We start from the raw sequence: 27,153 nt of genomic DNA on the forward strand, positions 1-27,153 counted from the left end.
AGGAGCTATCAGTTAATTTACCAGAAATCCAAAATTAAGCCACAAAGCTGGACTTGAGTATTCTGTTTTAGATATTTATTTCATTGGTTATAATCTGCCGTAATGACCTTCATGAGCCCCAACAATAGTGCAATCTATGTCTATATCTATGTCTATGTTTATATCATCTATGTCTATAAACATACCTATCTGAATATCTGTATCTGTATATCCCTATCATCTTTATATCTATCTGCTTATGTCTATATCTGTATCTATAAATCTGTATTTATATCTATATATTTATATCTATGTCTATATCTATCTATCTATCTATCTATCTATCTATTAATCTGATCCAGAAATGTGCTCCCAGCATAGCAGAAACTCCTTAAAAACACATTAGTGTTAAACATGTACAAACTAGAAAACGAATTTACAGGAAATATGACTTCAGTGTTCTGAGCTTGGCTCAGCCCCATGCCCTGACAGTCATGCTGTGCTGTGCTATTTTTATATTTTATAACATGTACTCCCTGCCTGACCAGATGGTGGCACAGTGGATAGAATGTTAGCCTGGGATGCTGAGGACACAGGTTTGAAACCCTGAGGTTGCCAGCTTGAGCACAGGCTCCCCAGCTTGAGCACAGGGTTGCTGGCTTGAATGTGGGAACATAGGCATGACCCTATGGTTGCTGGCTTGAGCCCAAAGGTCACTGGCTTGAAGCCGAAGGTCACTGGCTTGCATCCAAGGTTGCTGGCTTGAGCAAGGGGTCACTCACTCTGCTGGAGCCCCCCCACCCTCTGGTGAAGACACATATGAGAAAGCAATCAATGAACAACTAAGGCGCCACAATAAACAATTGATGCTTCTCACTTCTCTTCCTTCCTGTCTGTTTCTCTCTCTCTATCGCTTAAAAAAAATGCACTCCTGAAATTTCACTATGATACTTACTGACAGTAGGTCTAAATGCTCAATTTAAGAAATTTTAAATGCTAGGAAGGAGCTGACATCCAAACCCACAGTGTAGAGGAAGGACACATGGGTCTTGGTCCATGTGCTATTCGATTACTCCTGCCTTCCTTTTCAGTTCTCTGCACAACTCAAGGACAACCAGCTCAGAGAGAGAGACTTTGGAAGGATTGTGTACTCTCTCCTGTCTCTGAAACACTGTTAGTGATGTCCACTCATATGGAAAACAACAGACTATTCAGGAAAGCAGTAGACTGAGAGGTCTCAGCTGAACTATATGGGCACAGTCCGTAATGGCTACAGCAAATCTAATTGAGTTACCAAAAAAAAAATTCATGAAGTAAACCTCTTAAATCAAATGCAGCACAGTCAGAAGGCCAGAGGAGCACATCTTTATCACCCTGTTAAGGGCCAATAGAAAAGTTATGTTTTACAAAATTTAGTTGGAATCACTTCATTAAATAACACATACCTATTAGGGGCTCATTGTGTATCAGAATGTTAAGTACTGGGAAGGTGAACTCAATCAAGTCAAGGGCTTCACTGTATAAAAAGAAAAGACAGAAATTCAACCTTAAATTACTATTGAAGAGACATGCATGGGAGTATGGAGACACAGAGAAGGTGCAACTTAATTGGTGTGGCCACTGAGATGGGAGAGAAAGATCCACAGAGGAGGCGACATGTGAGCTGAGAACTGGTGAACAAGCCTCTATCCACCTACAGGACAAAGTGGGGAAAATCATACCCAAATACACTAACTCTGAATGGGAATAGAGGGGAATAGTCCCATTCCTTCCTCTAGCAGACAATCACATTAACTTCCAGTTTTGTATCCAAATTAGAAATACTTTTCTGACCTTATCTGGGTTGCTCAGTGGACAGAGCATCATGCCTATGTACCATCACAGATTAGATCCCCGTTTAGGGCACATACAAGAAGCAATCAGTGAGTGTACAACTAAATGGAACAATGACTTGATTCTCTCTCTCTCTTTCTCTCTCTCTTGACCTCTTCTCCCCCTCAAATCGATGAAAAAAAATTAAATTAAAAAGATAGAAAGTTTTCTCACTAGGATTGAAAAATCGCAAAGACCCATCCATCCATTCATTTTCCAGAAACCAATCTATAAAACAAATAATCATTGGCAGCATTTTAAGCCTTATGCCCTTCTCTATGGCTGGAGATGGGGCAGTGATCAAAATAAGCAACAATCCCTGCTGTCATGGACACTACATTAGGGGGAGGGTGAAATTTATACAAATAGTGTGAATAGTGGGAAAAGAAATGTGGTATCCTGAAACCCGATGGAGAAAGTGCTTCAAGGAGGTGGGACAGACCCCTGGCACTGTGTGAATGCTGCTGACTCTGACTGCCAAGTGCAATGGGGACTGAGCCTCAACCGCTGCATTTAGCAACATGGTGGTGACTGGTGACCTCGTCAAGTTAGTTCTGATAGAATGACTGAGTAATCAGAGTGGGTTCAAGAGAAAAAAAAACACAAAAATTAAGGATAACAAATATAAGCAAGGACTTCTAAGTAGCTGTTGTATAGAGAGAAGAATGGGTCATGGATAGAGGAATAATTAGGGTCTACAGGTCATTTTATTAAGATGGTAGATGTTTGCATTCTCATTAGGAAGATCCAGTAGAGAAGGAAAAATAAAAAATGATGATGCAGGGGGAAAAATAGGGAAGAATTGTTTAAGGATGGAATATCAGTGCCCATGCTGGAATTGCAGTATCAACTAGAAGTAGAGTAGCCACCAGATGGGATATGTGATTGGCCAGCTTGGGTGGGTGCCTCATCTTCAAGCCATAACTGTAGCAAGGAGGTGGTTTGCTATGTAAGAAAGAACAGTTCTCAAAAGTGAATCGTAAGCAGGGTAGTCATCCCTACCCCTGAAAAAGTCTAAGCTACGGTGAATAACTTAGATGCACCCACTTAACTCATTCACACAGGAAATGTAAGATCTGTTTGCTATTCTTAGATATGGTTATATGAAAATAGGGTGGTGTTTACTTCCCAGAATCTCTTGACCATCTTTCCAACCTTTGCTTTTTTTTTGCTTTTGTTTAACCAATAGTGGTTACTATCCAAACTTTAAGCAAAAGAGAATGAATCAAAATGACTCTGATTCTTTTGTGGCCTGTGAAGCTAAGAGTCACTAACACACATGAAAGTCACATGAAAAGCCCCAGTGGATGAAGCATGTACTGACTAGGTTTGCAGCCCTACAGCTATAGCAGCCTCTCCAATACTCTTATCTAGAGATCACAATGTAGGAAAACCCCAAGTCCCATGAAACCCCAAAATCTAAACACGAGGTCATTTTTTATGCCCTTCAGAAAGTTCTGCCAAAAAACAACTTATGCACAGTTTAATTGAGGGGGCAGTTTCCTGCCCTGCACACATAAATCTTCAAATCCAAGTCATGAGCCCCACACATATCTGGCCCTCTAATGGGAGTCTGAAAATGAACAGACATACGCCATCCCAGCCTGACTTAAACACAAAGTGAAGGAAAGAAAATAGATTCAGAACTTGCCCACACATCTGTGATTTACAAATATTTATAATATGCCTCAGGCCAGCAACCTTCAGGACAATAACATACTTTGCAGACACTCACCAAAACAAATGTAAAAAAAGAAAAAGGCCAAAATCCCATACAGAAGAGAGCAAGGTTTGGGGAAACCTTCCAGAATGGGAATTCCGGTGCATCCTAATGTGGATAATGGGAGCCGACAATTCTCCTGTCAGTGAACTTGGCTCATGCGAAGTAAAATGCATGTGACACAGCAGATCAGATCAGAACGGGCCTTTCCAGATCCTCTCATGGAGATTTTCTGTCTGGCTGACTAGACAATAGGGCAAAAATAAGGAGTGGAGCCCACAGTTTTAGTATTTCTGACATTATTAAGAATGACAGGCTAAATCTTCATCCCATAATACAACCACACAGCATGTTCAAGCAAGAGATTACCCATATCAATAATATGCAAAGGAATAAACAGCAGATATCACAAAATGAAATTCCTATCAGCACACTGTTACCAACTAAAACACCAACAAGTCAGTAAGCATATTTTTTTCACATGCAGTCTCTGTCTCCAGCAACTCAGTCTGGCTGCCTATTGCCTATTCCCAGTCTCAAATGAGGTCCTCTCACTTTCCTTGTTTTACAGCCAAGAAATCTAGAAAACCATGAAAAGTAAATATACAGAACCGAGTTGTGGCTCAATCTGTACAAACCAGGTGAACCTCCAGCTCAGAAAGGGAAATGTAACTAATTCTCTATCCAAACTTGTAAATTGTGAACTGTTACTGCAGAAACATCATAACCAGTTAATATTTTAGGTGAGTGCTCTAAATTCAACAAACGAGGACACCAATCTATACAACATGTGATTTGCCTGGTGTTGCCTTGGTCTTCTGAACACACCATGTAACATTTAATGCAAACAGCAAACGTTAGGTACAAAATGAAATGAAATGAAAAGCACTGTGACAGTGACTTGCTAATGTTCAACATAACGGGGTAAGTATATATACTATTAAATAAAGTATACTAAAAGGTAGTTCATAAAAATATAGGTAAAGTCTGCAGAACATCTAAAACTACAAAAGTTAATATTTCTCTTTCCCTAACCAAAAGAGAAATTAATAAAATAAAATAATTTCTATTGTCTGGCTGTAGACTTGGTCTCTATTTGTAGCATGCAGCAATATGCAACTGAGATCATTCATTCACACAAATATTTTAATTTTCTGAACATTCTCATTAAATTAAAACTGAAGATTGATTTTTGTCAGTGAGGAAGAACACAGGCAGAATAAAGCTATGAGAAAAATCACAAAAGTCAATACATATTTTTATATAACTAAACTGATTTCTAGAATTAAAGAATTGAGTATATTTACTAAGATTAGAAGAAAGTAAAGAATAATTTTTATTATTTTTCTACACTGGTTGAAATAATTATAAAGAAAAATTTTGGCAACACTACAATGAACTCCTTTAAATTTAAACGGATAAAGTTAATAAACAAATGAAGTAGAGGAAAAATACAACAAAGTGTCAACATTCTTAAAAATAAAGTCTGTAAAAAAAATTCTGAATCTAAATAGCTCTGCAAGTATAAAACAAAAAACAAGCAATTCTCTCACACATGTGTTCTCCCTCACCTACACAGACACAAACACACACTTTCTTAAAGTAATGACTAATAATCACATAAAAAATCAACCAGATAACACAATGAGTCAACAATGACACATACTGAAAGGAAGGAATACTAACAAATTGACAAAATAATTAACGATGATACTCAGATGTGAGCAAAGTAAACTCTCTAGCATATTATTGGTGAAATATAAATATCTACAACACTTTCCAAAGCCTACTAGCAGTCTTTCTAAAAATGCCTTGGTTTTCAAATAATAAGGCAACTATAGTTATTCTAACATAGTGAATTAACCTTCAACTAAAAGAAAGCTTTACAGTAACAGCTGCTATTGTTGATAAAACACTGACTTCATGTACCAAATATCTGTTTTTCACATGGTAGGAGATAGTTTGACCTACATAAAACTAGAAAGCAGGATTGGAATCGGGTGTAAATGTATGTGCTCGTTATGATTATTTCAGCACTGTCTATTATTTTTGTTAACTGGAAATAATGTTTGCCCAGCAAAAAGAGCACTAAGTTACATTATAGTGGCTTTACATGATAGAATAGTATGATGCATTAAATGAGGGTCATTAACAATTTTCAATAATATGATACTTTAGCATATATGTATAATATACAAGTATATATTATGCCATGTAAAAGCAGTATGTAAAATTTCATGTCTAGTAATAATTCAACTCTGTAAATTAAAAATCTTTTTTAGCCTTGTTCAGTTAGTTCAGCGGTAGAACGTAGGCCCGGCATGTAGAAGTCCCGGGTTTGATTACCAGTCAAGGCACACAAGAGGAGCACCCATCTGCTTCTCTACCCTTCCCCCTCTCCTTCCTCTCTATCTCTCTTTTCCCCTCCTGTAGCCAAGGCTCCACTGAAGCAAAGTTGGCCCGGTGCTGACAATGGCTCCATGGCTTCCACCTCAGGCACTAGAATGGCTCTGGTTGCAACGGAGTGATGCCCAAGATGAGCAGAGCATCGCCCCCTAGTGGGCATGCCAGGTGGGTCTTAGTCAGGTGCATGCAATAGTTCATCTCTCTGCCTCCCACTTCTCACTTCAGAAGAAAAAAAAAAAAAGAATCTTTTTTACATGTGTTAAAAGACTACATGTTAAGTGCCAACATCAGTTTTCTTTAGTGAAGAATTATGGGTGAATTTTGCCTTTCTTTTACCTACAGGGTGATGCAAAAGTAGGTTTACAGATTTTCATCTGGAAAATAATGCAATGATTAATAAATAATAATACAAGAATAAACTGTTTTGTGTACTCACAACTGTAAACCTACTTTTGCCATACCCTATATTTCCTACAATGAGCAATCACTATTTACTATTTGAATCTATTTTTTTTCTTTAGTTCAGATTGCAGATTTTAAACTGAAAATTTTAGATAGTAAATATAAGGCTCAGAAAGCGCCAAAATCCTCGATTGCGGAGTTAATCTATTTACAGTTAGGCATGTATTGATACATGTTCTGGTAGACTTTAGAACACACGACTTGTAGGTAGAGATTATATGTTTGTATGTGTGCGTTTTTAAGATAAATAGAATTATATTAAATATATTATTGTGTAATTTTTTCTAATTAATAATAAGTTACCATATATAACTTTTTGTTACTTTTATATAATCATAATTTTATTTTTTTCTATCATTGTCATTAAAGTAAAGAACACATTTCTATTACTCAGTAGCTCATTAAAAAGGTATTATCTTCACCTGACCAGGCAGTGTCACAGTGGACAGAACATTGGCCTGGGACACTAAGGACCCAGGTGCGAAATCATGAGGTCACCAGCGTGAGCGCAGGCTCATCTTCCTTAAGCACGTGATTGCTGGCTTGAGCATGGAATCACAGACATGACCCCACAGTCACTAGCTTGAGCCCAAAGGTCACTGGCTTGAAGCCCAAAGTTGTTGGCTTGAGCAAGGGGTCACTGGCTTGACTGGAGCCCCCTGGTCAAGGCACATATGAGCAAAGTAACCCATGAACAACTAAGGTGCCAAAACTATGAATTGATGCTTCTCATTTCTCTGCCTTCTCTCTGTCTGGCCATCTGTCTGTCTGTCTGTCTCTCTCTCTGAAAAAAAGAAAGAAGAATGTATTATCTCCAAAAGTGCTGCATCAGGCTCATGGGCTTGCTACAATTCTGTATTTCTATGAATGAATGAACAAAGAGTAGTTCCCTGCTTAAACTCTTTAAAGAAACACAAATTAACTGGTTTTTCTTTGCCCATCTTTGAAGATGAAAGCCTGTAGAGTCAAATGGGCCTGAAGGTGCCAGGGTACACTTTTGTAAAAAAAAGTTAAATCCAAAAAAATCACCTCGTTTGATATATGTGGCAAAGGGTGTCCCTTTGTTATCCCATGATTTAAGGATGTCAACCCTGTTCAACTTTGACCCATAAAACTTTGCTTTTACTTGTGATATAAGAGGGAGATTTGGTACCAGAACACTTTTGTGCAACATCATTATCAGATAGTCAAAAGAATCACATGTTTGCCCTAAGATATATAAGTTACAGTATGTATAGGGGTGAAAACAAACTGAAACCAGGTGGACAAGTACACTGGGCCAGAGGATGCTATGTCGATAGGCTTTGGTCTTCCCAAGTACGGGATTAGCTCAAAAGAGTTTTGCCATAAGGAAGACTTATCTTTCTGAAAGCTTGCCCATTCCCTGTCATTTCAACAGCAGAGATACGTGAAGTTCCTCAACTACCACAATACTGAGTGCTTGGTTCCTGCACTCCCCACTGGGTCTCTGACTTACCAAGGAGGAAAGGGCAGTAGCGTTTCTTGGGTCATGTATCACACTAAGGACCCACGGCCATCTGCGCACTCAAGCCCAGCTCTCACACACCAACGCTGCAAAAAATGAAAGAAAAGAAAATGATCCCATTTATCCAATTTAATGCTGTGGTCATTGCTCATCAATTCTAGAAAGTTCCATTAGGGCCATGAACAAGGAGACTAAGTTGTTTTAGCAACACAAGATTTAAAACAGAGTGACACAGGACAGCTTAAAAATGACAGGGTGGTCCTGGCTTAATTAATATCCGCACACCAATGGGTTTCTTTCTTCAGAAAAGGAGAGATACAAATTCAAATGCTGCTAACATATGAAAACTAATCTCTGGAAACAACAGTCAAATCCATTTGAATTACTTCAAGTAGTCTGAACATCAAAGTCAGATCGGTTGTACGAATTTGCCCTAAGTAATACATCTTAAAAATAGGAGCTTAAAGCCTGACCAGGCGGTGGTGCAGTGGATGGTGCGTTTAGACTGGGATGCCGAGGACCCAGGTTCAAGACCCCAGGTTGCCAGCTTGAGCACAGGCTCATCTGGTTTGAGCAAAGCTCACCAGCTTGGACCCAAGGTTGCTGGCTCGAGCAAGGGGTTACTCGGTCTGCTGAAGACCCACAGTCAAGGCACATATGAGAAAGCAATCAATGGACAACTAAGGTGTCGCAATGCACAACAAAAAACTAATGGTTGATGCTTCTCATCTCTCCGTTTCTGTCTATCCCTCTCTGTGACTCTCTCTCTCTGTTTCTGAAAAAAAAGAAAAAAAAGTAGGAGACTAAAGACATAAGTTTTAGAATAAACTTAGTGCAGGGATCAAAGGAGGACAAAAACGCCCAGACAACTTAATGAAGGAAGTAGAATTTATTTAGCTGGTGGAGCAGCATGATCCCAAAGCATCCAAACGCATGCTCCTCAAAGTTAGATTTCTTACAGCTTATAAACCTTTTACAGAATACACGTTTGCATGTAAGGGTCTCATGATCCCTTTGTCTAGAGGTATACGTCACTCACATGACACTAGGATGGGAGGGTGAGTTTAGGTGAGGTCAGAGGATAAGCGTTGGAATTTGTACATTAAGGTCTTAAAAACTTTTAAGAAAAGAGAAGGAAGGGGTTTTCAGGTAAGTTCTATCTTCCTTTCTCTGTGTAGCAAGTCGCCCCATGCACCTTTTCAGAGAACTATGGGAAGCAGTTCATCCCCTGCAGGCTCCCTTCCACCTGCATTCTTCCTTACCTCTTCCTCCGAATGGAGGAGGGGTCGGGGGGTCTGACTTCTCCTTCCATAAACTGATAACATAAATTTGAGTTTGTATTTTTATTTACATTTTAATTGGTGTACAATATAAGACTTTATAGGATAAACCATAAAATGATTATAAACCATAAAATTATAAACCATAAAAATGATTCACTTTACTCAGTGGTGGAATTTAGCCGGTTCACACCGGTTCGGCAGAACCAACACCTAATTTTTTGTTGAATTTGGCGAGCCAGTTGTTAAAGTGTCACCTGTAATCAGGGTTCTCTCTAAAGTGGGCACCTGTGAAACCACCCAATATGGAAATCACAAATTTACATTCCTTATTCTTTTTTAATGTTCATCTGTGCAACAGCATATTTGAAGCATCCATAGTAATGTCATTCAGTCCATATGTGAAAAAAAATTGACGGAACTATGCTTGTAATATTTATTTGTTCATTTCATAAAACTCATTATACCTTTGATGAAATACTACATTTTAATTCTCTCGCATTTGTTATTTCAGTAAACAAACATAATGTAAAGAGAAAAAGTGCCAAACAACCAGGGGGTGACAAGCTGTCCATCAAAAATATCTTAATAGCCCTGGCCGGTTGGCTCAGCGGTAGAGCGTCGGCCTGGCGAGCGGGGGACCCAGGTTCGATTCCCGGCCAGGGCACATAGGAGAAGCGCCCATTTGCTTCTCCACCCCCCCCTTCCTCCCTGTCTCTCTCTTCCCCTCCCGCAGCCAAGGCTCCATTGGAGCAAAGATGTTCCGGGAGCTGGGGATGGCTCCTTGGCCTCTGCCCCAGGCGCTAGAGTGGCTCTGGTCGCGGCAGAGCGACGCCCCATAGGGGCAGAGCATCGCCCCCTGGTGGGCAGAGTGTAGCCCCTGGTGGGCGTGCCGGGTGGATCCCGGTCGGGCGCATGCGGGAGTCTGTCTGACTGTCTCTCCCGTTTCCAGCTTCAGAAAAATACAAAAAAAAAAAAAAAAATCTTAATAGTTTTATTGGTTTTTGTCAGGTATTAATATTTCCCATTAATACTTTAAAATTCTTCCTTAAAATATAATCTTGTTGTCAAAATAATCTGGAGATGTTTTCCTTCAACATATGTACCCTGATTTATCAATGTCACTGCATTAAATTTAATCTTTAAAAAATTAAAATATATATATATAAAATCTTGTTATGTGTCCCTCTCTTATTATTTTTATTTAAGTATCAAATTCATGAAATAAACTATCTTTCGGCATATAGTTTTTATATACTTAAAATGGTCATTTGCCTGACCTGTGGTGGCGCAGTGGATAAAGCGTCGACCTGGAAATGCTGAGGTCACTGGTTCGAAACTCTGGGCTTGCCTGATCAAGGCACAAATGGGAGTTGATGCTTCCAGCTCCTCCCCCCTTCTCTCTCTCTGTCTCTCCTCTCTCTCTCTCTCTCTCTCTCTCTCTCTCTGTTTCTCCCTCTCTTCTCTAAAATGAATAAATAAAAAAATTTAAAAATAAAATAAAATGGTCATTCAGGCAGAGAACTGGTTGTTCAATTATTTGTATCCCAACACTTGACTAAGGTCAAGCCAAGCCAATCAATCTCCTCATTTAATTCAACATACAAAAATCCTGAACACTTGATGTTGGAATGTGATGGAAAGGCTACCACAAAACACCAGTCTCCCTGGAACTGTGTGTGCCAGCAAATGGGTCACTTCCCACTGGTTATCCGCAAAGGAAATGTGTCCATTCTTACTTGAGAATGCCTGTGACTTCAAATACTGCACTTCGGGGCTCTTGCTTTTTCTGTTGTCCTTCACATAGTTTCTTTCTACTCTCCACACTCAGCAGCTCTCTGGCTGCCATAAACCTGGAACACATTGATGTTGCCTATCCCAACCCCACACAGGCTGCAGCTGAGAATGATGACAAGAAAAGGGAAAGAACTGCCCAGAACATTCTGGAAAATTCTGACTCTTCCTCTATGCAATAATTCCCACACTGTCTCCTTCAGTAATTACCGAAAAGCTATCTGCCTGCAGAAAATAAACAAAATTACACCATTTGGAAATTTGCAAAATTTTGTATCTGCTAAAAAGCAATTTTGAAGTCCCCAAATTCAGAGGTCAGATGGCAGTGGCTAGGTGGCCTGTCTCTCTGAGAGGCTCCTGTCTCAGGATATGCCACTTCATGAGAAGCAAGGGGGTGATCCAAAGCAACACATGCAAGAATACCCAAGAAGGCACCCAGGTGCATGGACACAGTGCAGTGTCCTGGATCTCGATGTGGTCCCAGCAGAAGCTTTGAAAGTTTGTGACATCATCCTTTGGAAAGGAGAAGGTGCAGATGCAAATCCTTGAGGCCAAAAGAGGAGTAAAGGAGCTTTCCCCAAGGTAAGGAAGAATCCTCGGCCCAGGAAAAATTCCTAGGAGCAGCCAATTCTTTCTTACAACACCAATAATATCTCCTTTGGGTGTGGCAACAAATATGCTGGTTGAGACTTCCTTATTAGACAGCATTTTGAATACACAAACTTTCTCTCTGGAGCCTTAAAACCTGTTTTACACTTAGTGCTAAAATTTCCTTTTATTTGTTTGTATCTTAATCAAAATGTAATAAAGGTGGACATGTCCACTGTTTGCTGCCATGGATACCCGGAGATTTCTATCAGCTCTCACATGTCAGAATTAAATTAAAAACTGACCTGATAATCAGGTCCGGACGCGGAGTTTTCCTACCCTCCCCAGTGAGGTCATAAATTAGCTGATGACGCCCCTCCACTAGGACATCCAAGAGCCAAGCCTGCAGAGGATGGCCATCCTCTTAAACAGAGGGAGAGAGCGTCCAGAAAGGACAGGGTAAGAATTCAGAATCGTTGATGCAACCAGCCAACAAATACTGCAGGAAGAGAACATCCATGCCGAATCCAGGCCTTTTCCTTGTGAAAAGGAGACACTCAAGTGACAGAATGCCCAGCACAGAATTCACATGGCTCAGCGGACATCGCAACTTCCTCTAGAATCTGAAGTCTAAACCAAAACTGATTCCAACAGCAGGCTTCGCACTGATGATACACCCTAAAAGGTTTTACTATTCCAATGCTTATATAAATGATTAACAAGACATTTTACCACCACCCTAGGGCATGAAGGTCATTGAATAGCATCAGGACTTTCTGATCCATAAGTTCACCCCTGCCAGGGTAGGAGTTCTACCCTCTAGAGGCATATACATCACTGAGGACAACACTCACATGTGCAAGCAGAAACCATGGCAATAGAGCAGTGACCCTGATGGAAGCTAAATTAAAGTCACAGACAATGGCCCCTTCAAGTCTGAAGGCTGAGCCAACCTATCCTCCCCAGTGAGGTCATAGACTAGCTGATGTATAAACCATAAACTACTGACATATTTTATAGAAAACAGAGTAGGTACAGAAACAACAAAGCTCCAGAGGCTGGCCTCAGACTGGAGAGTGAAATATGTATATTTTAAGGTGGATATTTAACTATCCATTCAATAACAAACTGCTTCTTTGGTTAATATAGATATGTCTCCATTTGACTTTAATTCCATGTGAGTCTTACTCTTTTCTCTTTTAGCTTAAGTCATCTTTATTTAGTAGAAATTATTTCAGAAGTCCCTACATTATAATTCTCAATTAGAGCCTCACCTACCCCCCAAACCTGCCCCAGACACACATGTGGACAGAATTAGCCCCCTGCAAGGTGTTATGATTTACAAATGATTAAACCATTCCAGAAAGTACCCTCCAGCCATCTTCGCAGGCTCTGAAAATGGTCTCTAAACTGAAATGCATTTATAAAATTTAAACATTAGTTACAACTTACATATATGATTTCACACATAGGTGAGATATAAAACTAAGATTCATGGACACAGATAAAAGTATAATGCTCACGAGGGGGTGCGGGATAGGGGGGAAAAGTGGGGGGAGTAAAGAGGGACAATAAAGAGGGACTTTAAAGGAGTAAAGAGGGACAAATATATGGTGACGGAAAATGATTTGACTTTGGATGAGGGGCATACAACATAGTCAACAATTCAAATGTTATGGAAAGGTTTTCCTGAAACTATGGAATCTTATTGATCAGTGTCACCCCCTTAAATTTAATTTTCTAAATATAATTTTTTAAAAAGAGCAATGGGAGCATCATTTGTTATAATAAAAACAATACTATAACTATTAGCCCATTTTTACAACACATTAGACTAGAAACTGAGCCTGTATTAAATGAGGAACGAATGTGTTTGAACTTAAGACAAAACTGTAAACAGTGAGATTCAGAATTGTCTCACTATGCATTATAATACAAAGTAAGTAGAGGATAGTATCACTGTTTGCTCATTGGTCCAATGTGTTCAGTGGAGGAGCTGTCTGAAGAATCCACCACTCAGAGGTAGGTGGACAGGGGTGAAGGCAATCTGTTCACTCTCTGTGTCCATGTTGCTCCCTCTTCTGACCTGTCCCTAAGTTTGCTCTTCCTGCATTGTCACCTCTGTCTCTGTTGTCCCTTTCAAATACATGAGCCCCCCTGGATGACACAGTGAACACACAGGTCAAAGAAAGATGCTGCCTGTGAGAAAGGTGAGCTCCTGTGGATTGGGGTGGGCATCCGGAACCCCCAGCCGTTCAGGAGAAGGAAAGGAAGTGCTGGCGACAGGAAAAGAGAGACATCCACGCAAAACTGATGGACTGGGGAGGGAACAACGGAAAAGGAAGGAAGGAAGGACACATGAGAAAAGGAGGGCAGGGAGAGAGAAATACACAAGCAAGCAGAAGCCTACAGAGCTATGTGGGTGCTGGGGAGCGGTGCAAACTTTTAAGGGCATAAACAGCCACTGGCAGGTGGAGCTCCAGGCAAGCAGGAGGAGGGAGCCTCCGCACCCTCCCTCTGCTCCCAGTCTCTGAGCAAACTGCCAGCCTTCAAGAAAACAATGTGAATGGGAAAAGCAAACTGGGCATAAAGCTTGAGGCTGAAAAAGAAAGTGTATTGTAAAGGTGAGGTCTGTAAGTGCCAACTGTCCCTCCCCTCCAGTCAATGTCACTGGGACCAGACGCTGGCCATTGGAGCAGGTTCATTTTGATCACTCCAAATATAAGATTGCTGACCAGTTTATATCCGAGATGGTTCAGGATTCCAATTTAAAATGGTGTTTTATTGTTGTTTGTTTTTTTAAATATACATCTGTTGATTTGTTCAATATCCCCATCTAAACTTTAAACTTTGTTTGACATTATGACATATAAATGCTGACTGAAAGCAGGGTTAGAAACAGATGTGATGTCATGGGCCACCTCTTAGGTTATCTTCTGTTTCAAAGGCATTCTTTCGCCCCTAGGTTTGCCAGTTCTGGGCAGCCTGTAGATTTTATGCCAAACTCTGTATTTGCAAACAGCATCCAAAGCAAGTAGTGTTTCCACAGGGAAACACCAGTGTAAATAGTTGTGGCTTCAGAAGGTTAGAGATCTTACACACACACACACACACAAATGTGTGACACAACAGAGATGCAGGGAGAAAGACATTTAAAACCAGTTCTTAAGAGTTGTAACTGCACAATATTATACCGCAGAAACTAAATAAATGTTTTGCCTTACTTTCCATATTATGGAAAGTGTATGTGGGTAATAAGATACTGTCTCCTGCATCCCAGCTGAATGCATGAAGGGGCTCTGATCAGAAGAAATCCACCCCCTAGAACAGCTTTCCCCTAAATTGGAAATGATCTCATTAGTAACCAGCTAATTATTTTCTGTACAAATGATACCACATACTGGTCAAGATTATTTAAGAAAGAGTCTCTTTGATAATCACACTATGTACATTTAAAAAGAACGAGTGCCAGATGTCACAATTTGCCGTCATTGACTCTCTGGCTATCACAGGCCCCAAGTAGGAACACATGGTGACCAGCCCCAGGGATGGCTGCAGTTCCATTGGACAGTGTGTCCTTACATGAGACCACAAGACCTCAACATTTGGGTCACTGAATAATACAATTGTAGGGCTGAAACCAGCAGAGGCAAATCCTGCGTTCCTTCACAGAAAAGCGGGCACTTCTGAAAGTTGTATCTAAAGAGGAGGATGCACCAGGAATGGAAACAAGATTTCTGTTCAAAGCCTTCACACGCAGATCCACCCGAGACCCCTCCCTCCATCAGTTAGTTGTCACTGTGATATGTGATGCCTTTGAAATATTAAACACAGCTGCGTCCTACAGAGAAGAAAGATGGAAATTGGGGATTCTATTTCTCGTGTTGAGTAATTCTAACAGCATTTGGGAAAAAAGAAACCCATTTGTTTTCTATTCAGCTTTTGTGAAGATCACCCTCTGTTGAGTATATTAAGCTGGCCAGAATGGCTGACCCTGGAACCAATATATCGCCTCATAAAATGAAGCTGGAGTAAAGTGCTTCCTATCCCTTCTCCCTCAACACCAGACAATGAGATGTGCTCTGAGCTGCTAAGGGGCATGGGAGCTGAGGGAAGGAAAGAGAGGGGCAGAAATTACTTCTTTATTAAAGCAAACAAGTTGCCCAAAAAAACAGCAACTGCTCAAAATGAGCAATTTCTAAAAATCGGCTCTCTGGGGACACCAAGGTCTCCGAAGAGTGCCTACTTTCTTATTTCTGCCACCACGTGCCCAATTTTCAAAGGGCAGGCTTGCTTTTCATGTAGGCAATTTTGTAGCGCTCACACAAGTGGTCAATTTGCATGGGCAATTGGGCCCTCAGCGTTCATTCTGACAGCTAAATTGATCCATCCTTTGTAGATGACATTCTCAATACCCAGAAAGAGAAGGGTGTCTGAGGCTTTGTGAAAATTGTGGTCTCTCAATTTCTACTTATTCAAAACACATTAGACAAGACTTAACCTGGAAGCAGTAGCATGCCCACACAAAATAAGATTTAAGATTTAACTCCAGATCTAAATTCAAGATTCTAAGATCAAGATTTAATTTTTTAAAATTATATAGCTACTACTGTTACTTAATTTTTGTTAAAGCAAACAAAAGTGTTTGGTGCATATATCAGGCCTTTGGTTATTACATAGGAAAAGGGAAATTAAATCCATAACTGATATCAAAACCTCCCAGAATGAATCTGAACTAAGACAATGGTCAGCTTGAAGAGCAAGAAGGAGAAAGGGGTCTTTTTGGTCCCTGGAAAGATGGCTATGAAATTCACAATGAATTGTTAGTGAGGTGGCAATAGGTTAAATCACTCAAAAAAATATTTTCCTAAGAAAAGAACAGACAGTATTTCTTTAGTAGTTTCTAGCTATAAAAGATGCTCTCTTCAGCTCAATACAGAAAAATGAGAAGATGTTCTCCTTTAACTTATTAAGGTCAATCAGATTAGTACGAACACAAGCCAATCCAGCATTCACCTGGGCTGTTTCAGTCCTGGATTTCCTATGACTAAATGTATCTTATGTGCCTAGAAGCTAATGCTGCTGGTTGACCTGGTGAACAGTTATCTGGACCAAGCAAACTGCTGGGCTCAGAAGTCAAACTGTACTGTTGTTTTTACAGTACTCTGAAGTCATTTCCGAACATTCACGTCTCCTGCTAAAATCAGTCCCAGTGACCTGTTGGGTCTTCCATTGTCAAAAGTGGGCACTGAGGCCCAAAGAAGGAGGACACATCCCATTTTTGCATCACAGAGTGCCACCATATGAGCCATTACCCCCAAGCATTTGTTTCATGCTTCTGAGACTACAGAAACCCTAGCAATGTATTACTACTTTACTGCGTGGCATAACCAGAAATCTAATTCTGTTCTATTTGTCATCCTCTCAATATAAATTAGTGATAAAAATAAGAAATAGGCTACTACACATTGAACCAGATGGTGCATTATCCTTCCTGTAAACACTACTGTGTTTAGCGTATTTACACGCATGGGGGGAACAAAAAGATTCTCTCTTTTTTTATTTGGCAATGAGTCATGTCATCCATTACAGCACAGACTGTAGTGAAACGTTCGCCCCATGAAGAAACAGCAAAGCTTCCTTAATGTTTAAAAACAACCATGGCAGCTGCCTTGGATTCATCCTGAAGCCAGTCTGCCCATCCTGCAGCCTCCATCAAGGGGACATCTGATCAAATCCGACTCGCTAAATGGAACCAGAAGGCCAGGCATGTCCTGATGCAAACACGCTGGGGAAGTGAACTCTCCTTTGTATGAGCCAAAGATCCTCCTTTCATTTTCTTTGCTATATATACCCTTCAAAACTACAGCCCAGGAGACTGACGCTACTCTCCCCATCCTTGATGAGCAAAACCAGGGGACATAAACCATCATACCTGAGAGAGAAATGTTGAATAATCTTAGGAAATTTCTGACCTCATATACTGTTAAAAGAGCCACAGTTCATGGCTCACCATGACATTCAATAATGTCCCACTCCTTCGAACTAACTGGAAGGAAGACAAGCCCAGTTTGAAATGCACCATGTTTTACAAATGGTGCTCCTTTATTTTCCACTGAAAAGCTCTGCCTGATAACGCAGGTAAAGGGCCCAGGGCTCTGTCTGACTTGTGGTAACCACCTGCAGGAGTGTTTGCCCTGCCCCTTCCCCATGCCCAGCAGTGGGGTTGGGTTTTTCTCTTTACAAACTATTAAAAAGACAAACCCCCACTTTGTTGGACAAATAGTATTAAACTGATCAAGGGTGTTGGTTGATTTGTTTTTATTCCTCTGTTTTTATAATCTGTTAACAGTAATTCACTCCTTGTGGTAGGTATGACATTTATTTATTTATGAATCCAGAACTCTGTATTTCTTGACCTTTAGATTGTTTTATTTGTTTGATCTCATCACTCAAGCGATTCATCCTAAGACCGTTCCTGCATTCCTGCTGGCTCTCTGAAATCCAGAGGTGAGCTTGGTGTCACCCTGTGAGCTAGCCGCCTCTCCTCTGTGACTAGGACTCTGTGGCCCACCTCTGGTTTTTTTCTGTTGTCAGGTTGCTGGCCTTCCCTGTCAAGAGCAGTCATCATGTCCTATTCAACATCAAACCCCTGAGGCGAGCCCAAGTCAATAAGCATGTTCAAGAAAAGCATTGGATGTGGTTTCTTTCGTTTGACTTCAGGTTCTGCATAAATGTTAATAGATCAGGCCACAACCCAAAAGTCAGCTTCTTGAGATGCTTCCAATGATCACATTGTCTAATCTGGTTTCAGGCAAAATCACCCAGAAAAATAAAGCAAATTACACCTGAGGAACTGGATGCCGCCCCATCCGCCTACAGATTCCCAGGCCGGAGCTGGTGGGCGGAGGCTGTGCTGTGCTCAAGAGAAAGTTCTTCAGAGAAAAAAATCTTGCCTTCCTAGCAGGAGGTTTCACTCAAAATAAAATTCTCTTTCCACATCTCTTAAGAAGGTTGTCAGGTCTCTGAAGAAGCTTCCTGATGCTACTCAGCCAGATCGGTTTGGGCCCCCTTTTTATTTTCACATCTTCTACCAACTCTTATAAAACCCAAACTTATCACAGACCCCCTTGGGGCAAACATACCAAAGTCTTTCCTCTTCTTGCTTATGAAGCCAGTGGGCAGATACTGGGATCCATCTATAGATGCTCTGGGGAAGCTGCTCCCCCTCCCCCACCCCCACCCCCACCCGGAACCTCCCTACATGTCCAGAGATGTCCCCATGGGCAGATGGATGCTCTGGTGAACAGTCATGACAGGAGGATGAGGCCAACCCAATGGCCAACAGTGACTGGTCAGAAAAAGGTTTATCCTTTAGAAATAAAAACATTATCTTTGTAAATCTCATGTCTACACTCATAATTCTCCAAGTCAACTTGTTTGTCATAGATATCAGGTTTCCAAATTCTGAACTGATGATGTTCCCTTGACCTAGAAGAGCGTTTCCATGTAGCAATGTTGCAGCCACAGGCTAAAACACCTACTGTTGGGCAGATAAAATATATTAGGCTCACTTTGTTAAAGATGGCGCTGCCCACATAGAAGCCCATCGCCCAGGTGATATTAATGTGTGTTGGGAGCAGGCTGTGGGCAGGCAGGATCCTTGTAGCCTGGGGCTTGGTTTTAGGACTAAGCCTTTCCCACCCTTTTTGATGTGGGGTGGTACAATCCCATCATGCCTCAGATAAGTGACTTTGTATTATTAGAGACATCCCTATTTTGTATATTGGATTAAAGGTTTTGATTTCTGCACTATAAAGTGGGGCAGACCGGGAGCTTGCTCTCTTGGTTCCTGAGATTAACATTAGAGAGGAGAGCAGAAAAAGACCACGTGGAGGAGGCCAGGAGAAGCAGCCAAGATGGTGGAGTGCTGAGTGAGAGGCCAGTTTGTGCAGAGTTTGTGCAGGGAGAAGGAAGGAGATGGGGAACAGAGATGAGTAAGTCTGGTGAGCAAGAAACCTTTGATTCTAGGAAACTCGGATAAGTCAGTAGCTTTGTGAGCACTGAATGAGTGGGTTTTGGAGCCCAGTGTGTGTTGTACTTGCCTGCCAGGTACAAGCTAGGATTAAAGATGATGGCCCACCAGTTTTTGGCTCTGTTGTTTCTTTACCGACTTTCTGAATCCAATGCAAACCTGCATGGGCCAGGCAGCTGTGCTGGTGGCTGTGGCAACTGGCTTTACACCCACAGTTCTGCTTCCTGGGCTTCCGCTCTCTGTAACCACGGGTTTCCGGTGCCTGCACACGTGCTGCATCCTGAAAGCACTGGACCCCGGCGGGCTGCCTGCTCACCTGCACACCTCCCTACTCACTCCTGTGTCCCTTCTCCTCAGTCAACTGCAGAGAAAAGGCAAGTTTAAAGGTGCTCCTTTGTCACGGTCCTGTTTTCTCTACCACACGTGGCTTTAGAAAACATGTATGTGCCCTGGCCAAACTGAACATGAAATTATGATAAAGTTTACCAAATGAAAAACTGAGAAGCATTTTAGATACTTCAGCACCAGAAAGTCATTATGTTCTTGGAGGCATTTTATGGTTGACTACAAAATGTTCATGTTAATCTCAACACGATTAGGTTTTATCACTCAGTTAGTTAATACTTATTATTCGCATCAACCACGTTTCAGACCTGTGGAACCGATGATGCTTCAGGAGAGCAATAAGCCTAATGATTAAATCTAGAACCTTAAGAATGGCCTGCATCACTCTAGTGTCAAAGACAAAACAAGGACACAGAAAACAAGCTCACATGACAACAGTACACAGACCTGTCCTCGCTTGGGTATTTTTTTCTCAAAATGATACAGACTCAAGTGTTTAAATTAAGATGCTCTTGTCACATTCAGCTTCCTATGCAGGTCCCCCCTCTCAGACCAGCAGACACCCAGCAGCTCAGTAGAGTGCTAACATCAAATCTGTCTCTCTCTCTCTCCTCACACACCTCATCAGAGAAATTAACATTTAATTACAGACTGTCCCATCAACGCAGCCGTCACCAAGAAATCGGGAAATTAAACCGTAAACCCAACCCCTCGTATAAGTGGAGAGCTCACAGCACTGTGGGGAGGAGGTGATGAGGCCCTTTACTACACGTGGGACAAAACATCCTGCCCTGATGGCCATTCTCTTCTTCCCACACCTGGGATTGCCCTGGGCAGAAGGGCCAAGGCTGTTCGTTCTCCACAGAGAGTTTCACAAGTCACATCCCATCCTAGATACTATAAAAGAGCTACACAACAGAGAAGTGGCATGAAATTTTGCTGGCAGCTGCTTTTCTCAAAGACTCTTAGGTAAACCACCAAAATATAATCTAAAGCCAAATAATACAATGTCTAGGGTCATTCTTTCATAAACTACTCATGCCCTTCAAATTTGGTCTCTTTTATCATATTCTGGGGCACATGGGAGTGTTTCAGCAGAAGCTGGAAAGAAGCAGACTGACCCTAGCCATCCCGAGATGAGAAAGGGAAGGGTCAGAAATGGCCCGGGTTTCATGATTTCCCTCCTCTGTAAGCCCTGGGGGATGTCACTTCCCCATCCTCTTTCTTTTCTTGGCCAGGGATGAGAGATGGGAACTCCCCTTTGCAAATAAGGCACAGCCACATGACAAGGTGCGAACACCAAGTAACAATGATGATTCTACTCGAACCGCTAGTAGAAGTAAAGAAAGTAATAATTATGATGGAAATCTGAATAATTGAATGGCTTTAGCCCTACACTAGTCCATCTGGTACTAAATGATAAACTGTCAGGAGAAAAAGACACCCCCTCACCCCCTTCCTTCACCTTCTTTACTGGCTTTATGTCTACCTGTCGGCTCTGCAGCTCAGCATGGGCACTGCTGGGGCTCCAGACGCTGTGACAGACCTCATAAAGAAAGGAAGGGCAGAGAAGTTACAGTGACATGTGCTTTCCTCCCTCAAGGACATTCACTCCAGAAACTGTCATCGCTCAAGAGACATCTTTATTCTGGCTAAAATCACCAGAGGGAGTCCCCTTCTCCTCAATCCCAGTTTGCTTTGACAGATGTATGGCTGTCAAGGAGCCACGAGCTTCCCAGAGTGAGCTGTAGTGCCTGGAAGATGGATCCCGAGGCCATCCTGGGCTTGTCCACTGAGGCAGCAGCGAGGGGAGACCCTGCTGTTAATCTCAGTGAGCGCTCAACACACTGGGCAATCCAGACTCTAGCATCCCACCCAGGTATTCCAACCCCAGCCCTGAGTGTGCCCACCAGGGCACATAGGTGGCACTGTGTTTCTGAGGGAAGTTTCACAGCTATGATAGAAGAAATTAGGGTGGGCTCCCACAAATAAGGCCACACTTTAACCCAAGCCAAACTTTCCTTTAGCTTGCAGCCACACACCCTCTCAACAAAATTTTAAAGTAGAAACTGAAGGTGTGGTGTTTCATTGACAAGTAAGCATTGTTTTTCACATCTTGTTGTGTACATGTATGTAGTTTCCTCACCCAGCTTGTACTCAAGGTGCTATTTATTACAAGGGCCCCACAACCACTATTCTTCTCCAGGTCAATGCAGAAGCACTAAAGTCCAGGTACAATGAACCCATCAGCAGGTCACAGGAAAGCCTCCAAAGGGGTCTCAATGACCACCCAGGAAGAACGCCTGTCCTGAGAACTGCTTCTGAGCCCGTAATGTCTCCCACCCGTGACGCTGCAACCACCAAGGACAAACTTAAACACCTACTTTGCATCTATGGGATTCAGAGTATAAAAGGGGTCAAATAACTCTGACACTATAGTAACAGATATTCATGAAAGAAAGAAAAAAGATAGAGTTGATCCTCATTATTTACAAATTCCAAATTTGCAAGCCCTCCTATTTGCTAAAATTTATTTGTAACCCCCAAATGTGCTGTTGACTGTGAGTTCAAAGGCAATGCATCAAATATATATTAATCAAGATGTCTTTAAACAAAAAACGCATAGAGCAAGCTCCCTTATTGATGGGTTGATGAAGATGTTGTGACCAGAGGCTGATAGGAGCTTAACCCTCCATGTCCCCTAGGAGCAGTGGTTCAGTAGTAGCTAATTCACTGTCTGCAATAGGACTATACATGGAGACCATGAGCACCATGAGAAATGAGGGTGGACTGTAAATACTGAAGGACATGAGCCACAGATAAAATACCACAGCAATGTCCCCAGCTCTGTACAGGCATGGCAGAAGCTGACTGATGTGGAGGTGGGGGTGCTGCAAGACTGTATTAATTAATGGAGTACATATTACCCAGAGCAGTAACCACCTCGGTGGAGAAAGGCTGGGAGCCAAACAATAGGAACTCAGAAGACACTAGCTACCTGTTCCTTCCTGAAACACGGAACATCGGCCCTCTTGCTCCAGCGGAGCACGTACCTCGTGGCGACGGCGGCACGTTCCAGGCCCCTGGTGCCTCACTGTCTGGAAGGAACCACACCAAGGGGGGAGACCTTTCTGAAGTCATCCTACAGTGAAAATTAGACCCCTCAGAAACAGAAATCTGAACAATTACTGGGCATCAGGGATGACAGGCCAGAGGTAAGGTTGCTTGCCGAAGGCAGGCTCTGGCTTTGGTGGGGAGGACGCGTCAGAGGTCTCATTATGTAATGTGAACCAGACCCCCATCTGCTGCATCAGATAATGATTCTCGCTCCCTCTATTTAAGGGATGATTACAGTCTAAAGAGTTGATTGCGTCTCATTACACTTGAGATAATATATTCCTGACAACTCAGGCTATTAACTTGAACTTCCAAATACCCACACACGTCACACATGGCCCCTCTGACATATTCTCATCTGTTATGTGTTGAAGAGGAAAGTGCTTTCTCGCTAACACAGCATATAAAGAAGTTAACCTGATATAGAACAACAAGTTCTGTTTTTTCCAGTCGAGTAAAGTCTTATAATTTAATTGAGTTGTTTTCAGTACATGGACATCTTGAACATTAACACAAAAACACAAGCAAAGCAGTCCACAAAGGCTGTTAAGATAAAAAGGTGTGCGCAGCTCTCCCTCTCTCCCTTCCTCCCTTCCTGGTGGCCGCCCAGCTCTTCTCCCCTTTCATTATAATCTGAAGAACTATAACTGCTACATTTTGGAATGGGATTGGCTTCCTTTTAAACTATTCTCCTTCTTTTATAATTAAAAAAAAAATTTGTTGAGCCTCCTTCTTCACCTCCACTTCTACGCTGAGGGAAAAAAAAAAACAGAACTCATGGGTCCTCGGGCTAAGAAAACATACTGATAAAGCAACGCACTGTTTGCCAAGTTTGAGAAGAGCAATTCCTACCACGCTCACGAAAAGATACGCTGGTAGGCTCCATAAATGCATTCATAAAGAAAATCACAATAACCTATAAGAGCAATAAATCAAGTTCAAGTATTATGGCTATGAGTCAGGCACCAGCATTTTTATTTCCCCAGTATCAGACAGGACTTTCTCTTGCCTATACCTGGAGGCTATGATTGCTGCAAACTAACCACACCTCTCCCCTGTCTCCTGGTTAGAGCGCACACAGTCAGTTATTTCTAGAAAAAGCATCAAGACTGGGAGGCAGCGTGCCAACGTGAGCGGGCCAGAACAGGAAAAGGGTTTCAAACTTGGACCAGGCAATCCTGTAATAAGAAATTGTGAGAATTAAAAGAAGTAAATGACTGCTCCATCTGGCTTTTCAGTCAAACCTGGCTCTCCAAAGTCCCTGATCTCTAGGAATACTAGATGCGAACATAAGGATGTGTGTATTTTCATAAGTTAACTGAGAGTTTTAAAGAGATCCGGTGGCAACTTGAAAGGAAGGCTTAAAGCGCCACTAAAATTTTAAACTGAAAAGTAGAGAAATGATTGATATTTGACTGAAACTTAAAGAAGCCCCTTCTGGGAAGGAAGAGCGAGCCAGCAGGGGACACATTATCTGGAGAGCTTCAAATGCACGCAGCACTGAGGGGAGATGGTGATCAAAAGCGTTGGAGGGCAGCGGAGAGAGGGTGCTTACACAGCGCATCGGACCGTCTGCCAATTACAGCAGGAGCCGGCGCTCTGTTTCTGAGGAGCCCGCAGCTCCGGACTTCGACTGGGGCATACATTCTAATTAAAGTACATCTTTCTGGGTTCCCTGCAGAATTCCATTCATCACCTTCATCTTACAGCAGGGTGGGAGTTCCTTGCTTCCCCACTTGACAAAGAGCTGCTCTGTCCACTGGCCTAGCCGGAGAGGGAAACACGCGCCCTGGTCACACTGTGGCCTTCCTGGAACATTTCATCTCCCTCTGCAACCGGCTGCACATAATTGGTTCTGCACTCAGAGTGTCAGGCTCCGGACGCAGGTGAGAATCAGGATTGGGCCGGGGAAGAGGTAGGGGTAATTGGAAGCAGAGAACAAAATATAACAAAACGAGAAAATTCAAAACCCTGACTTCCAAGGGAATTCAAGGAGAACACAGAGAGGTGAGAGGACTAGGGGAAGAGAAGAGAACATTCTGGTGAGCAGACAGAGTACAATTAGGGACACCTGTGACTTTGGGAGCTAACAGAAAGCAGATGTGTCCCTGGTGCTGGCCTCCTGTCCCTTCAGCCCAGTCCTAATGCGGCAGAACCAAACCCCAAACCACAAAAGGGTGGGAGGAGGGGAGGAGCTCTAAGCCTGTCCAGCTGCAATAACAAGAGCTGAAAGGTCGAACCACGAAAGCTTTTAAAAATAAACACTGGGATTCAAAGCAAGAGGGAAGCCCGGGCTGGGGGGGGGGGGACTTCAAGAAGCACTGGACTTCAGCAGACAGCATTTGAAAAACCATTTGGAAATTGCCTTTCAATGAGGTGTTTAAATGACAACAGAGAGGCCGGCCTCCAAAAGAGAATGGGATCAAACAGACAGATCGGCAGAAGTCCCTCCTGATCAGACTGTTTCACAAAAGGACTAAACTGGCCTTTTATCTCCCCATGAAAACTTCCTTAGCCCTGAATATGCCTCAAAACCCCCAGGACACTGAAAGCTTCTAGTCTTAATACTGTTAACCCCTAAAATTTCCAAATCAATCCTAGCAAATTAGCCCAACTATGTACCTATTTCAGAGCTTCCGAGAAACAACTGGTCTCCCTGCCTGTGCTAAAAACCAGCTGCTTTTAATACTTCCAAACACATTTTATGAGGCCAACATAACCCTCATACCGAAACCTGGCAAGGATGGCACAAAGAAAGAAAACTACAGACCAATATCTCTAATGAATACAGATGCTAAAATACTAAACAAAATACTGGCAAACCGAATACAACAACATATTAAAAAAATAATACATCGCCTGATCTGTGGTGGTGCAGTGGATAAAGCGTCGACCTGGAAATGCTGAGGTCACCAGTTCGAAACCCTGGGCTTGCCTGGTCAAGGCACATATGGAGTTGATGCTTCCAGCTCCTCCCACCTTCTCTCTCTCTGTCTCTCTCTCCTTTCTCTCCCTCTCTGTCTCTCTCTCTCCCTCTCTCTCTCCTCTCTAAAAATGAATAAATAAAAATAAAATAAAAGATTAAAAAAATAATAATAATAATAATACATCATGATCAAGTGGGATTCATCCCAGAATCTCAAGGATGGTTCAACATACGCAAAACGGTTAACGTAATACACCATATCAACAAAACAAAGAACAAAAACCACATGATCTTATCAATAGATGCAGAAAAGGCTTTTGATAAAATACAACACAATTTTATGTTTAAGATTCTCAACAAAATGGGTATAGAAGGAAAATATCTCAACATGATAAAGGCCATATATGATAAACCATCAGCCAACATCCTATTAAACGGCATAAAACTGAGGACTTTCTACCTTAAATCAGGAACAAGACAGGGTTGTCCACTCTCTCCACTCTTATTTAACGTGGTGCTAGAAGTTCTGGCCAGAGCAATCAGACAAGACAAAGAAATAAAAGGCATCCATATCGGAAAAGAAGAAGTAAAGCTATCACTTTTTGCTGATGATATGATCCTATACATCGAAAACCCGAAGGACTCCACAAAAAGATTATTAGAAACAATAAACCAATACAGTAAGGTCGCAGGATACAAAATTAACATACAAAAGTCCATAGCCTTTCTATATGCCAACAATGAAATATTAGAAAACGAACTCAAAAAAATAATCCCCTTCACGATTGCAACAAAAAAAATAAAATACCTAGGAATAAACATAACAAAGAATGTAAAGGACCTATATAATGAAAATTACAAAGCATTGTTAAGGGAAATCGAAAAACATACAATGAGATGGAAAAATATTCCTTGTTCTTGGATAGGAAGAATAAATATAATCAAGATGGCCATATTACCCAAAGCAATATATAAATTTAATGCAATTCCCATCAAAATCCCTATGAGATTTTTTAAAGAAATGGAACAAAAAATCATCAGATTTATATGGAACTATAAAAAACCCCGAATAGCCAAAACAATCCTAAGGAAAAAGAATGAAGCTGGGGGCATTACAATTCCTGACTTTAAACTATATTATAG

The 27,153-nt window shown here is 41.7% G+C and overlaps 1 protein-coding gene across 1 annotated transcript in view; it reads right to left on the reverse strand.

The window, feature by feature from the left end:
• Positions 1 to 27,153, reverse strand: part of SEMA5A (semaphorin 5A) — a 496,448-nt gene that overhangs the window by 365,514 nt on the left and 103,781 nt on the right. Inside the window, exon 2 of the mRNA XM_066243560.1 lies at positions 7,917 to 8,011. The gene's annotated coding sequence lies outside the window, so the exon portion shown is untranslated. The remainder of the gene's footprint in view (positions 1 to 7,916; positions 8,012 to 27,153) is intronic.

Source organism: Saccopteryx bilineata, chromosome 1 (assembly GCF_036850765.1).
Source record: "Saccopteryx bilineata isolate mSacBil1 chromosome 1, mSacBil1_pri_phased_curated, whole genome shotgun sequence".
NCBI lineage: Eukaryota > Metazoa > Chordata > Mammalia > Chiroptera > Emballonuridae > Saccopteryx > Saccopteryx bilineata.